The sequence below is a fragment of the Rhinolophus sinicus genome, chromosome 5 (genome assembly GCF_057876585.1).
Source record: "Rhinolophus sinicus isolate RSI-liver-muscle chromosome 5, RSI-T2T, whole genome shotgun sequence".
Taxonomy (NCBI): domain Eukaryota; kingdom Metazoa; phylum Chordata; class Mammalia; order Chiroptera; family Rhinolophidae; genus Rhinolophus; species Rhinolophus sinicus.
In genome coordinates this window covers 33,435,393-33,446,461 of record NC_142505.1, presented here as the reverse complement: position 1 = coordinate 33,446,461, position 11,069 = coordinate 33,435,393, and positions in this window count along the sequence as shown.

Sequence of the window (11,069 nt, the reverse complement as noted above, 5' to 3'; positions counted from 1 at the left end):
AGATCTAGTTGTACCTTTCTGGCACCTTACCTAGTGATTACAATATTATTGAATATATTCCTTATACCCTACAGCCCCATGGCTACTGTTTAACAAGCAATTTGTACTTCTTAATTCCTTGCCCTTTCACCCTTCCTTACCTCACCTATCTTAAAGAAGTCCCTCTAAGATTCCTTGTAATACTGTTCTCGTGGTGATGAACTCCTTCAGCTTTTTCTTGTCTGGGAAGTTCTTTATCTGTCCTTTAATTCTAAATGACAGACTTGCTGGGTAGAACAATCTTGGTTGTATGTCGTTGCTTTTCATCACTTGGAATGTTTCCTGCCACTCCCTTCTTGCCTCCAAAGTTTCTGTTGAGAAATCAGCTGATAGTCATATGGGGGTTCCCTTGTAAGTAACTAACTGCTTTTTTCTTGCTGGAAAAGCAACTGATTTTTGTGTGTGTTGATTTTGGATCCTACTACTTAGCTGAATTTGTTAATTAGTTCCAATGATTTGTGTGTGTGTGTGTGTGTGGAATCATGAAGGTTTTATACATATAAAATCATATCATCTGCCAACAAAGATAATTTTACTTTACTTTCCAATTTGGATGACTTTATTTTTGTTGATTCCCTAATTGCTCTGGATGGAATTTCCAGTACTATGTTGAACAAAAATGGTGAAAGTGAGCATCCTTGCCTTATCCCTGATCTTACAGAACAAGCTTTCAGTCTTTCACCATTGAGTATGATGTCTGCTGTGGGTTTTCATATATGGCTTCTGTTATGTTGAGGTAGTTTCCTCCTATTCCTAGTTTCTTGTTTTTTATCATAAAAGAATGTTGGATTTTGTCAAATGTTTTTTGTGCATCAATTTAGATGATCATGTGGGTTTTCCCCCTTCATTCTGTTAATGTGGTGTATTACACTGATTGGTTGTGGTATGTTGAACCATCTTTGCATTCCAGGAATAAATCCCATTTGGTTATGGTATATAATCCTTTTTTAAAAAATTTATTGGGGTGACAATTGTTAGTAAAATTACATAGATTTCAGGTGTACAATTCTGTATTACATCATCTATAAATCCCATTGTGTGTTCACCACCCAGAGTCAGTTCTCCTTCCATCACCATATATTTGATCCCCCTTAACCTCATCTCCCATCCCCCACCCCCCTTACCCTCTGGTAACCACTATTGTCTGGGTCTATGAGTTTTTATTTCTCATTTGTTTGTTTTGTTCTTTTGTTGTTTTTGGTTTATATACCACATATCAGTGAAATCATATGGTTCTCTGCTTTTTCTGTCTGACTTATTTCGCTTAGCATTATACTCTCAAGATCCATCCATGTTGTCACAAATGTTCCTATATCATCTTTTCTTACCACCGAATAGTATTCCATTGTGTATATATACCAAAACTTCTTTATCCATTCATCTATCGAAGGACATTTTGGTTGTTTCCATGTCTTGGCCACCGTAAACAAAGCTGCAATGAACATTGGAGCACACTTCTCTTTATGCATAAATGTTTTCAGATTTTTTGGGTAGATACCCAGGAGAGGGATTGCTGGGTCATATGGTAATTCTATTCGTAATTTTTTGAGGAACCTCCACACTGCCTTCCATAATGGCTGCACCAGTCTGCATTCCCACCAACAGTGTATGAGGGTTCCTTTCTCTCCACAGCCTCTCCAACACTTGTTACTATTTGTCTTGTTGATGATAGCCATTCTGACTGGGGTGAGGTGATATCTCATTGTGGTTTTGATTTGCATTTCTCTGATGATTAGTGATGTTGAGCATTTTTTCATATGTCTATTTGCCATTTGTATGTCCTCTTTGGAGAAATGTCTCTTCAGGTTGTCGGCCCAGTTTTCAATTGGGTTGTTTGTTTTTTTGTTGTTGAGTTGCATGAGTTCCTTGTATATTTTGGATATTAGCCACTTATCGGAGGCACTGTTTGCAAAAATCTTCTCCCATTGAGTTGGTGGCCTCTTTATTTTGTCAATGGTTTCTTTTGCTGTGCAGAAGCTTTTAAGTTTTATATAGTCCCATTCGTTTATTTTAGCTTTTACTTCTCTTGCTTTTGGAGTCAAATTCATAAAATGCTCTTTGAACCCAACGTCCATAAGTTTAGTACCTAAGTTTTCTTCTATGCAGTTTATTGTGTCAGGTCTTATGTTTAAGTCTTTGATCCATATTGAATTAATTTTGGTACATTGTGACAGATAGCAGTTCAGTTTCATTCTTTTGCATGTGGCTATCCAATTCTCCCAACACCATTTATTGAAGAGGCTGTCTTTTCTCCATTGTATGGTTTTTACTTCTTTGTCAAAAATTATCTGTCCATACTTATGTGGTTTTATTTCTGGGTTCTCAATTCTATTCCATTGGTCTATGTGTCTGTTTTTCTGCCAATACCATGCTGTTTTGATTATTGTAGCCCTGTAGTATAAGCTAAAGTCAGGGAGTGTGATACCTCTAGTATTGTTCTTTTTCCTTAAGATTGCTTTGGCTATTCGGGGTCTTTTGTGGTTCCAAACAAATCTGATGATTTTTTGTTCTATTTCTTTAAAAAATGCCATTGGGATTTTGACAGGGATTGCATTAAATCTGTATATTGCTTTGGGTAATATGGCCATTTTAACTGTGTTGAATCCATGAGCATGGAATGTCTTTCCATTTCTTTGTGTCTTCCTCAATTTCTTTTAAAAATGCCTTATAGTTTTCAGCATATAGATCTTTCACATCCTTGGTTAAGTTTATTCCTAGGTATTTTATTCTTTTTGCTGCAACTGCAAAAGGAATTGTTTTTTGTATTTCTTTTTCTGAGATTTCATTGTTAGTATATAGGAAGGCAATGGACTTTTGTACGTTGATTTTGTAGCTGGCAACTTTACAGTATTTGTTGATTGTTTCTAAGAACTTTTTGGTGGAGTCTTTAGGGTTTTCTATATATAGCATCATGTCATCTGCAAAGAGTGACAATTTAACTTCTTCATTTCCAATTTGGATGCCTTTTCTTTCTCTTGCCTGATTGCTCTGGCAAGGACTTCCAACACTATGTTGAAAAGCAGAGGCGATAGGGGACAGCCCTGTTGTGTTCCTGAATGTAGAGCAAAGGGCTTCAGTTTTTCACCATTATTTATGAGATTAGCTGAGGGTTTGTCATATATGGCCTTTATTATGTTAAGGTATTTTCCTTCTATACCTATTTTATTAAGTGTTTTAATCATAAGTGATGTTGTACCTTGTCAAATGCTTTTTCTGCATAAATTGATATAATCATATGATTTTTGTCCTTTATTTTGTTTATGTGATGTATCACATTGATGGATTTGCGGATGTTGAACCATCCTTGTGCCCCGGGGATGAACCCCACTTGGTCGTGATGAATAATCTTTTTAATGCATTGCTGTATTCGATTTGCTAGAATTTTGTTTAGGATTTTTGCATCTGTATTCATCAGAGATACTGGTCTGTAGTTTTCTTTTTTTGTGTTGTCCTTACCAGGTTTTGGTATCAGGGTAATGCTGGGCTCATAAAATGAGTTAGGGAGTACTGTCTCTTATTCAATTTTTTGGAAGAGTTTGAGCAGGATTGGTATTAGATCTTCTTTGAAGGTTTGGTAGAATTCACTAGTGAAGCCATCTGGTCCAGGACTTTTGCTTTTGGGAAGGTTTTGGATGACTGATTCAATTTTGTTACTGGTGATCGGTCTGTTTAGATTTTCTAGTTCTTCATGGTTCAGCCTTGGAAGGCTATATGTTTCTAAGAACTTGTCCATTTCTTTTAGGTTATTGAATTTGGTGGCATATAGTCCTTCATAGTATTCTTGGATGTATTCTTCATAGTATTCCATAGTCCTTCATAGTATCCTTTGTATTTCTGTGGTGTCCGTGATAAATTCCCTTTTCATTTCTGATTTTGTTAATTAGTGTCTTCTCTCTTTTTATCTTAGTGAGTCTAGCCAACCGTTTGTCAATATTGTTAATCTTTTCAAAGAACCAGCTCTTTGTCACATTAATTTTTTCTATTGTCTTTTTGTTCTCTATTTCATTGAGTTCTGCTCTGATTTTTGTTATTTCCTTTCTTCTGCTGACTTTGGGTTTCATTTGTTCTTCTTTTTCTAGTTCTTTCAGGTGTAACATGAGGTTATTTATTTGCTATTTTTCTTGTTTCTTGAGATAGGCCTGTAATGATATAAATTTCCCTCTTAAAACTGCTTTCGCTGCATCCCAAACATTTTGGTAGGATGTATTTTCATTGTCATTTGTTTCTATGTATCTTTTGATTTCTCCTCTAATTTCTTCTTTGACCCGGTCGTTCTTTAAAAGTATGTTGTTTAATCTCCATGTATTTGTGTTTTTTCCTGCTTTCTTTTTGCAGTTGATATCCAATTTCAAAAGCCTTGTGATCAGAGAATATGCTTGGTATGATTTCAATCTTCTTAAATTTGCTGAGGCTGATTTTATGTCCCAATATATGGTCTATCCTTGAGAATGTTCCATGTACACTAGAAAAAAATGTATAGTCTGATGTTTTAGGATGAAGTGCTCTATGTAGGTTAATTATGTCCATTTCATCTAATGTGTCATTTAGGACTGCTATTTCGTTATTTATTTTCTGTTTGGATGATCTATCTATAGCTGTCAATGATGTATTTAAGTCCTCTAGTATAATTGTGTTTTGGTCAATTTCTCCCTTTAGTTCTGTTAGTAGTTGGTATATTTCAGTGCTCCCTGATTGGGGGTATAAATATTGATGACTGTTATGTCTTCTTGCTGTGTAGTCCCCTTTACCATTATGAAATGTCCATCTTTGTCTCTTGTTACCTTTTTCACCCTGAAGTCTGTTTCATCTGATATCAGTATGGCTACACCTGATTTTCTCTGGATACCATTTGCTTGGAGTGTCAATTTCCACCCTTCCACTTTGAGTCTATGCTTGTCCTTGTAGCTGAGATGAGTCTCTTGGAGACAGCATATGGTTGGGTTTAGTTTTTTGATCCAATCTGCTACTCTGTGCCTTTTTATTGGTGAGTTCAGTCCATTTACATTTAGGGTGATTATTGATATGTGAGGATTTCCTGTCATTCTATCTTTAGTTTTCTGGTAAGGCAGTGTCTCCATTGTTTCTTTGCCTTTTTGTTGTTGTCTGTTATTTCTGTATGGTGGTATTCTATGATGTTTCCCTCTGTTTCTTCTTTTATTACAGTACATATTTCAGTTCTGGATTTTTTTTGAGTGGTTACCCTTAAGTTTATGTAAAAGAAAGTTTGATATTTAGAGTATTCCATTTTCTTCGGCACGCTTACTTTCTCCATTCCCATATTCCGGTTCAGGCCTTTACTCTCCCCCTTTTTATGTTTTGGTTGCCACAAATTGTCCCTGTTGATGGTGGTCGAATAGCCTCCTTTAGTATTTCTCGTAGTGCAGGTCGTGTATTAGAAAATTCCCTCAGCTTCTGTTTGTCTGGAAAGGTTTTTTTCCTCCTTCATATCTAAAGGATATCTTTGCTGGATATATTACTCTTGGCTCATAATTTCTCTCTTTCAATAGTTTGAATATTTGGTTCCACTCCCTCCTGGCTTGTAGAGTTTCTGCTGAAAAATCTGATGATAATCTAATGGGCTTTCCTTTGTAGGTTACCATCTTCTTTTCCCTGGCTGCCTTGAGGATTCTTTCTTTGTCGTTGATTTTAGACAGCTTCAATACAATGTGCCTTGGAGAAGACCTGTTGGGATTGAGGTAATTAGGTGTTCTATTTGCTTCTTGGATTCGAGCATCCAGTTCTGTCCACAAGTTTGGGAAGTTCTCATCGACAATTTGTTTGAATATATTCTCTGTTCTCTTCTCTCTTTCTTCTCCTTCTGGTATGCCCATTATTCTTATATTGCTCTTTCTGATGGAGTCAGAAAGTTCTTGTAGAGTTCTGTCATTTCTTTTAAGTCTCAAGTCTCTTTCTTCTTTCATCCGTGTAAATTCCCTATCTTCGATGTCACTGATTCTTTCCTCCATCTGGTCAACTCTACCACCTAAGCTGGCTATTTCATTCTTAATTTCTTCTATTGAGTTCTTAATCTCCACAAATTCTATTTGGTTCTGTTTTAAAATTTCAATCTCTTTCGTAAAATGCTCATGTTGTTCTTTGAATGTGATTCTGAGTTCATTAAACTGCCTTTCTGTGTTTTCTTGCATCTCGTTGAGTTTTTTCAGAACTGCAATCTTGAATTCTCTGTCATTTAAGTCACATATTTCCATATCTTTAAGTTCCTTTTCTGGAGGTTTTCACTTTCTTTCTGAGCTGTCTTGTTGCCTTGGTTATTCATGGCAATCACTGATTTATTATTTCTCTTCCTAGACATCTACAGGAGTGGCTTCTGCAACAAGTTGATAGGAAGAGGTCTTTCTTTTGTTTTCCAGTACTTGTTGGTAGAATGTTTTATTTTCTCTCCAACTGCAGCCTTTTTTTCTCTCTCATATGGTAGTGCTATGTTTTCTCTGCACTATTCCAGCTTCTCACACAATGGGGGGATTCCCTGGGAGATGGGCTTCTCCTCTGTTAATAGTTCACCTGGGTCACAGGGCACAGCGTCTGTGTGGGTACGCAGAGAGCTTTTAAAGTTCCAAAGCTCTTCCTGCACCAGATTCTGAGCCCGTATGTTTCATCAGTTCTGTTTACTCCTGCAGGGATCTGCCCAGATAGGTGGGGCCAGGGGCCGGGTGAGTTGTGAGAGGTGGCCCAGAGCAATGGCAGAGATCACCACCACAGCTGGTCCTGCTTCCACAGCTCCTTCCCCTTTGCCCGAACTAGTTGGGCTGCGAATCTGTGTCTGGGGTCCGCAGTTCTCAGAACAGCAAATATTCTGTTGTTTTGATCTGACACTGCTACTGTTCTGCTTCTAGCACCAGGCAGGTGGGGGCGGGGCGAGCTCTGGGAGGGTAGGGAGGGGGCAGCTAGTCTCAGTGCCTAAGGCTTCCGTTCTCTGCTCGGCAGTGAGGGCTTAAACCACTGTTTTCAGCCTTCTTCCCTCCGTCTTTCTCCGAGGTCTCTGCCGTGAGTGTTGGGTTCAGCCATGTTATATGCTGTCCCCTCAGCCCTTTGGGCCATAAACGGAGCCCTAGCAGTCCGAGTTCTTCCCTCTCCTGGAGCTGCAGTAGTTCCGGGATGCAGCAAGCTTGGAGCACTGAGCTAGTTCTGCGTCCTGCGCCCGCGCGACTCTGTCTCCTTACTTCTCCCTTCCCTCCTCCCCCACTCATGCAACTCGCCCACCTTTAGGTGAATTCAATAGTGGGCCTCTTCATCTTGCCTGTCTGCTGTGCAGGGAGTCCTTTGTGGAGTTATTGTTGTTTGATTAGTTGTAAATTCCAGGGGAGCTTTACAGAGGCTCACCTCCTGCCGCCATTTTGATGACGTCTCTCCTATATACTCCTTTTAATATGCTGCTGAATTCAGTTTGCTAGTATTTTGTTGAGTGAATGTTCATAGGTTTATTGGTCCGTAGTTTTCTTTTTGTAGAGTGTCCTCGTCTTGTGTTAGTATCAGGTTAATGCTGGCTTCATAGAATGAGTTGGGAAGTATTTCCTCCTCTTCAATTTTTTGGAAAAGTTTAAGGAGGACTGGTGATAGTTCTTTGAATATTTGGTAGACTTCACCAGTGAAACCAACAGGTCCAAGGCTTTTCTTTGTTGGGAGATTTTTTTTTATTACTGATTCAATCTCCTTACTAGTAATAGGTCTATTCAGATTTTCTATTTCTTCATGACTTAATCTTGATATGCTGTGTTTTTCTAGGAATTTGTCCATTTTATCCGGGTTATCCAATGTATTGATGTACTATTGTTTATAGTACTCTCTTAGAATCCTTTTTATTTCTGTAGAATCTGTGGTAATGTCTCCACTCTCATTTCTGGTTTCAGTAATTTGAGTCTTCTGTGTTTCTTAGTCAAGCAAGATAAGGTTTGTCTATTTTGATCTTTTTGAAGAACCAACTTTTGGATTCGTTGATTTCCTCTAGTTTTTTCTATTCTCTATTTCATTTATCTCCACTTTCATCTTTATTATTTCCTTACTTTTGTTAGATTTGAGTTTAGATTGTTATTCTTTTTCTAGTTCCATGAGGTGTAAAATTAGGCTATTTATTTGAGCTCTTTATTCCTTTTTACTGTATTTATAACTATAAATTACCCACTTAGCACTGCTTTTGATGTGTTCCAGTTTGGGTATGTTGTGTTTTCATTTTTATTCATCTCTAAGTATTTTCTAAATTCACTTGTGATTTCACCTTGATCCACTGGTTGAGAGTGCACTATTTAACTAACATGAATTTGTGAATTTTCCAGTTTTCCTTCTGTTGTTGATTTCTAACTTCATCCTGTTGTGGTCAGAGAAGATACTTTGAATCATATCTATCTTTTAAAATCTACTGAGACTTAATGTGTGGCCTAACCTAGAATGGTCTAATGTTCCATGTGCACTTTAGAAGACTGTGTATTCTGTTGTTGCTTGGCAGAGTGTTCTGTATATATCTGTTTGATATAGTTGGTTTAATGAATTTTTCAAGTTCTCTAGTTCCCTTCTTGTCTACTATTTGGTTGTTCTGTCCATTATTAAGAGTGAAGTATTGAAGTCTCCAACTATTATTGGAGAACTATCAATGTCTCCCTTCAATTCTGCCAATTTTTGCTTCATGTATTTTAATGGTCTGTTATTAGGTGTGTAAATGTTTATAATTGTTATATCTTCTTGCTGTGTTGAAACTTTTATTAATATATAATGTCCTTCTTTGTCTCTTGTACGCTTTTTTGATTTAAAGACTATTTTGTCTGATATCACTATAGTCTCTTTTGGTTACTATTTGCATGGAATATCTTTTTCCATCCTTTCATTTTCAATCTATTTGTGTCTTTGGATCAAAGTCTCTGGTATACAGTGTATAGTTGGATCATGTGATTTCCCCCCCATTCTTGTAATTTCTGTCTTTTGACTGGAGAATTTAATCCATTTACATTTATAGTAATTACTGATAGGAGTGACATCAGCATCACAGTGGAATGAGAACCTTTGGTCTCTCCCTTTCAATATACAACTGGTGGGACATCTAAAACCCAACAAAGGTTCTTATGCTAAGTACACTGGGACACCAAAGAGATTCACACATAGGTATATCTAAAGGTGGGCATATGGGGACTTGTATGGGAGGCAGAACAAGGGGAATGACAGGGAAGGTGCAGCCTTGGTTCCCCAGCTGCCCAACTAAGCCTGCAACCCCAGTAAATGTGGTAGCAGTGGAGGAGTTGTGATGCAGCCCCCACACCACATCCCAGCAAAGTGAAGGAAGGGCAGCATCAGCGTCAGCACCCGAGAATCTGGCTCCCTCTCCTGGTAGTGGAAGTACTTGCACCACCAGAGAGGCCAGTAGCAGTGGTGGAGGTACATCTTGAGCACCCTGGCCATAACTCAGCAGTGCCAGCATACATAGGGAACCAGGTAGCTTTGTACAGGCTCACAAACCCAACTCTCCCCAACTTCCTTATACCCCCACCATGGTGGCAGTACCCCAAGACTCAGGTGGCCCAGAAACAGCAGGGGCACCCACCACCCTGATCATGAAGATGATGATTCCCACAACCCGAGCAACACCCCTGTATCACAGGGACATCGAAGGCAACAGCACAACAGTGATTCCTGAGGCACAGATAGAACAGGTAAGAGAAAACAGAAACTTGCACTATAGCACCATCTACTGAGAAACAAAAGAAAGACCTCTACAGTGGAAATGTAATGGCTGTATGCGATGTCAGAAGGGTAGTAGATGGGAGGAGAGGGGTTATCACTGTGTGAGGGGTGTAAATGTCTATTACATTGTTTGGTACACCTGAAACTAATAAAAAATAAAATAAATAAAAACAAAACAAAAAAACAAAAAAGAAAGACCTCTAATTATCAATCTGCTGAACTATTAAAATCAAAATGGTACCTAAATAAGAAAGATCTTCACTACTTAAATACACCAGAGAAACAACACATCAAGCACCATGAACAACCAGGGTAACATGGTATCACAGAAAGGAAATGACAATTCTCTAGAAACCCAACTCAAAGTCATGGAAAATTGTGATCTAAGTGATAGAGAATTCAAAATAACAGTCAGGAAGAAACTCAATGAGATGCAAGAAAATTCAGATAGGCAGTTGAAACAGCTCAGGAATAAAATGAATGAACAGAAGGAGTACTGTACCAAAGAGACTGAAACGCTTAAAAAAGAACCAAATAGAAATTATGCAGTTAAAAAACTCAATAAATGAGATGAAGAATGCATTAGAAAACACTGGAAATAGAGTAGACCATATGGAAGAGAGAATTAGCAAGCTCAAATGCAGAAATCGAGAAATGAGGCAGAAGAGGAGAGACAACTAACATTAAAACAACTCGTAAAAACTATCCAACTCCACTAGAAAGGGCAACATAAGGTTAATGAGTATCCTAGAACGAAAAGAGAGGGAGAAAGGAGCAGAGAGCCTATTCAAAGAAATAATAGATGAGAACTTCCCAAACCTGGGGAAGGAACTGGACATACATGTACAAGAAGTTAACAGAATACCTAATTATCTCAACACAAAAAGACCTTCTACATCGAAACTGTCAAAAGTCAATGATAAAGAAAAAATTCTTAAGGCAGCCAAGGAGGAAAAGACAGGAACCTACAAAGGAAACCTCATCAGGCTGTCATCGTATTTCTCAGCAGAAACTCTACAGGCCAATAGACAGGCCGAGAGAGAGTGTAGTGATGTATTAAAAATACTGAAAGATAGAAACCAGCAGTCAAGAATGCTTTATCCAGCAAAGTTACCCTTTAAATATGAAAGAGAAATAAAAGCTTTCCCAAACAAAAGCTGAGGAAATTCACCACCACAAGACCTGCATTACAAGAAATGTTGAAAGGAGCTCTTCCACCTGAAACAAAAAGACCAAAGTACACAAAACTTTGAGTAAAGTGACAGACAGACAGCAGAAAATTGCAACTCTATTTCAATATAGGGTGTTAAAAACTAAACTGTAACATAAAGGTTAAAGAGAGA